A 5,233-nucleotide genomic window follows, 5' to 3' on the forward strand; every position below is an offset into this window, starting at 1 on the left:
TTCAGTGTCAGTATTGTGTGAGGAGAGGGCGGAAAACTGCGCCAACCGGACCCTTCCCACAACAAAGATCCAGATTATACAGCGCCATGTAGCAGGGCACAGTGATCCGGGTGATGCAGCGCCATGTAGCAGGGCACAGTGATCCGGGTGATGCAGCGCCATGTGGCAGGGCACAGTGATCCGGGTGATGCAGCGCCATGTGGCAGAGCACAGTGATCCGGGTGATGCAGCTCCATGTAGCAGGGCACAGTGATCCGGGTGATGCAGCGCCATGTAGCAGGGCACAGTGATCCGGGTGATGCAGCGCCATGTAGCAGGGCACAGTGATCCGGGTGATGCAGCGCCATGTGGCAGAGCACAGTGATCCGGGTGATGCAGCTCCATGTAATGGGCACAGTGATCCGGGTGATGCAGCGCCATGTAACGGGCACAGTGATCCGGGTGATGCAGCGCCATGTGGCAGGGCACAGTGATCCGGGTGATGCAGCGCCATGTAGCAGGGCACAGTGATCCAGGTTATGCAGCGCCATGTAGCAGGGCACAGTGATCCGGGTGATGCAGCTCCATGTGGCAAGACACAGTGATCCAGGTGATGCAGCGCCATGTAGCAGGGCACAGTGATCCGGGTGATGCAGCGCCATGTGGCAGGACACAGTGATCCGGGTGATGCAGCGCCATGTGGCAGGGCACAGTGATCCGGGTGATGCAGCGCCATGTGGCAGAGCACAGTGATCCGGGTGATGCAGCGCCATGTGGCAGGGCACAGTGATCCGGGTGATGCAGCGCCATGTGGCAGGGCACAGTGATCCGGGTGATGCAGCGCCATGTAGCAGGGCACAGTGATCCGGGTGATGCAGCGCCATGTAGCAGGGCACAGTGATCCGGGTGATGCAGCGCCATGTAGCAGGGCACAGTGATCAGGGTGATGCAGCGCCATGTGGCAGGGCACAGTGATCCGGGTGATGCAGCGCCATGTAGCAGGGCACAGTGATCCGGGTGATGCAGCGCCATGTGGCAGGGCACAGTGATCCGGGTGATGCAGCGCCATGTAGCAGGGCACAGTGATCCGGGTGATGCAGCGCCATGTAGCAGGACACAGTGATCCGGGTGATGCAGCGCCATGTAGCAGGGCACAGTGATCCGGGTGATGCAGCGCCATGTGGCAGGGCACAGTGATCCGGGTGATGCAGCGCCATGTGGCAGAGCACAGTGATCCGGGTGATGCAGCGCCATGTGGCAGGGCACAGTGATCCGGGTGATGCAGCGCCATGTGGCAGGGCACAGTGATCCGGGTGATGCAGCGCCATGTAGCAGGGCACAGTGATCCGGGTGATGCAGCGCCATGTAGCAGGGCACAGTGATCCGGGTGATGCAGCGCCATGTAGCAGGGCACAGTGATCAGGGTGATGCAGCGCCATGTGGCAGGGCACAGTGATCCGGGTGATGCAGCGCCATGTGGCAGGACACAGTGATCCGGGTGATGCAGCGCCATGTAGCAGGGCACAGTGATCCGGGTGATGCAGCGCCATGTGGCAGGGCACAGTGATCCGGGTGATGCAGCGCCATGTGGCAGGGCACAGTGATCCGGGTGATGCAGCGCCATGTAGCAGGGCACAGTGATCCGGGTGATGCAGCGCCATGTGGCAGGGCACAGTGATCCGGGTGATGCAGCTCCATGTGGCAGGGCACAGTGATCCGGGTGATGCAATGCCATGTGGCAGGGCACAGTGATTCGGGTGATGCAGCGCTATGTAGCAGGGCACAGTGATCCGGGTGATGCAGCGCCATGTGGCAGTGCACAGTGATCCGGGTGATGCAGCGCCATGTAGCAGAGCACAGTGATCCGGGTGATGCAGCGCCATGTGGCAGGGCTCAGTGATCCGGGTGATGCAACGCCATGTAGCAGGGCACAGTGATCCGGGTGATGCAATGCCATGTGGCAGGGCACAGTGATTCGGGTGATGCAGCGCTATGTAGCAGGGCACAGTGATCCGGGTGATGCAGCGCCATGTGGCAGGGCACAGTGATCCGGGTGATGCAGCGCCATGTAGCAGAGCACAGTGATCCGGGTGATGCAGCGCCATGTGGCAGGGCTCAGTGATCCGGGTGATGCAGCGCCATGTGGCAGGGCACAGTGATCCGGGTGATGCAATGCCATGTGGCAGGGCACAGTGATTCGGGTGATGCAGCGCTATGTAGCAGGGCACAGTGATCCGGGTGATGCAGCGCCATGTGGCAGGGCACAGTGATCCGGGTGATGCAGCGCCATGTAGCAGAGCACAGTGATCCGGGTGATGCAGCGCCATGTGGCAGGGCACAGTGATCCGGGTGATGCAGCGCCATGTAGCAGGGCACAGTGGTCCGGGTGATGCAGCTCCATGTAGCAGGACACAGTGATCCGGGTGATGCAGCGCCATGTAGCAGGGCACAGTGATCCGGGTGATGCAGCGCCATGTAGCAGGGCACAGTGATCCGGGTGATGCAGCGCCATGTGGCAGAGCACAGTGATCCGGGTGATGCAACGCCATGTGGCAGGGCACAGTGATCCGGGTGATGCAGCGCCATGTAGCAGGGCACAGTGATCCGGGTGATGCAGCTCCATGTAGCAGGGCACAGTGATCCAGGTGATGCAACGCCATGTGGCAGGACACAGTGGTCCGGGTGATGCAGCGCCATGTGGCAGGACACAGTGGTCCGGGTGATGCAACGCCATGTGGCAGGACACAGTGGTCCGGGTGATGCAGCGCCATGTGGCAGGGCTCAGTGATCCGGGTGATGCAGCGCCATGTAGCAGGGCACAGTGATCCGGGTGATGCAGCGCTATGTGGCAGGGCACAGTGATTCGGGTGATGCAGCGCTATGTGGCAGGGCACAGTGATCCGGGTGATGCAGCGCCATGTGTCAGGGCACAGTGATCCGGGTGATGCAGCGCCATGTGGCAGGGCACAGTGATCCGGGTGATGCAGCGCCATGTGGCAGGGCACAGTGATCCGGGTGATGCAGCGCCATGTAGCAGGGCACAGTGATCCGGGTGATGCAGCGCCATGTGGCAGGGCACAGTGATCCGGGTGATGCAGCGCCATGTGGCAGGGCACAGTGATCCGGGTGATGCAGCGCCATGTAACAGGACACAGTGATCCGGGTGATGCAGCGCCATGTAACAGGACACAGTGATCCGGGTGATGCAGCTCCATGTAGCAGGGCACAGTGATCCGGGTGATGCAGCGCCATGTGGCAGGGCACAGTGATCCGGGTGATGCAGCGCCATGTAGCAGGGCACAGTGATCCGGGTGATGCAGCGCCATGTAGCAGGGCACAGTGATCCGGGTGATGCAGCGCCATGTAGCAGGGCACAGTGATCCGGGTGATGCAGCGCCATGTGGCAGGGCACAGTGATCCGGGTGATGCAGCGCCATGTAGCAGGGCACAGTGATCCGGGTGATGCAGCGCCATGTAGCAGGACACAGTGATCCGGGTGATGCAGCGCCATGTGGCAGGGCACAGTGATCCGGGTGATGCAGCTCCATGTAGCAGGGCACAGTGATCCGGGTGATGCAGCGCCATGTAGCAGGGCACAGTGATCCGGGTGATGCAGCGCCATGTAGCAGGGCACAGTGATCCGGGTGATGCAGCGCCATGTGGCAGGACACAGTGATCCGGGTGATGCAGTGCCATGTGGCAGGGCACAGTGATCCGGGTGATGCAGCGCCATGTAGCAGGGCACAGTGATCCGGGTGATGCAGCGCCATGTAGCAGGGCACAGTGATCCGGGTGATGCAGCTCCATGTGGCAGGGCACAGTGATCCGGGTGATGCAGCGCCATGTGGCAGGGCACAGTGATCCGGGTGATGCAGCGCCATGTGGCAGGGCACAGTGATCCAGGTGATGCAGCGCCATGTAGCAGGGCACAGTGATCCTGGTGATGCAGCGCCATGTGGCAGGACACAGTGATCCGGGTGATGCAGCGCGATGTGGCAGGGCACAGTGATCCGGGTGATGCAGCGCCATGTAGCAGAGCACAGTGATCCGGGTGATGCAGCGCCATGTGGCAGGGCACAGTGATCCGGGTGATGCAGCGCCATGTGGCAGGGCACAGTGATCCGGGTGATGCAGCTCCATGTAGCAGGGCACAGTGATCCAGGTGATGCAGCGCCATGTAGCAGGGCACAGTGATCCGGGTGATGCAGCGCCATGTGGCAGGGCACAGTGATCCGGGTGATGCAGCTCCATGTAGCAGGGCACAGTGATCCAGGTGATGCAGCGCCATGTAGCAGGGCACAGTGATCCGGGTGATGCAGCGCCATGTAGCAGGGCACAGTGATCCGGGTGATGCAGCGCCATGTAGCAGGGCACAGTGATCCGGGTGATGCAGCGCCATGTAGCAGGGCACAGTGATCCGGGTGATGCAGCGCCATGTAGCAGGGCACAGTGATCCGGGTGATGCAGCGCCATGTAGCAGGGCACAGTGATCCGGGTGATGCAGCGCCATGTAGCAGGGCACAGTGATCCGGGTGATGCAGCTCCATGTAGCAGAGCACAGTGATCCGGGTGATGCAGCGCCATGTGGCAGGACACAGTGATCCGGGTGATGCAGCGCCATGTGGCAGGACACAGTGATCCGGGTGATGCAGCGCCATGTGGCAGGGCACAGTGATCCGGGTGATGCAGCGCCATGTGGCAGGGCACAGTGATCCGGGTGATGCAGCTCCATGTAGCAGGGCACAGTGATCCGGGTGATGCAGCGCCATGTGGCAGGGCACAGTGATCCGGGTGATGCAGCGCCATGTAGCAGGACACAGTGATCCGGGTGATGCAGCGCCATGTGGCAGGGCACAGTGATCCGGGTGATGCAGCTCCATGTAGCAGGGCACAGTGATCCGGGTGATGCAGCTCCATGTGGCAGGGCACAGTGATCCGAGTGATGCAGCTCCATGTGGCAGGGCACAGTGATCCGGGTGATGCAGCGCCATGTGGCAGGGCACAGTGATCCGGGTGATGCAGCGCCATGTAGCAGGGCACAGTGATTCGGGTGATGCAGCGCCATGTGGCAGGGCTCAGTGATCCGGGTGATGCAACGCCATGTGGCAGGGCTCAGTGATCCGGGTGATGCAGCGCCATGTGGCAGGGCACAGTGATCCGGGTGATGCAGCGCCATGTAGCAGGGCACAGTGATTCGGGTGATGCAGCGCCATGTAGCAGGGCACAGTGATCCGGGTGATGCAGCGCTATGTGG

The sequence above is a fragment of the Ranitomeya imitator genome, chromosome 4, assembly GCF_032444005.1.
Source record: "Ranitomeya imitator isolate aRanImi1 chromosome 4, aRanImi1.pri, whole genome shotgun sequence".
Classification (NCBI taxonomy): domain Eukaryota; kingdom Metazoa; phylum Chordata; class Amphibia; order Anura; family Dendrobatidae; genus Ranitomeya; species Ranitomeya imitator.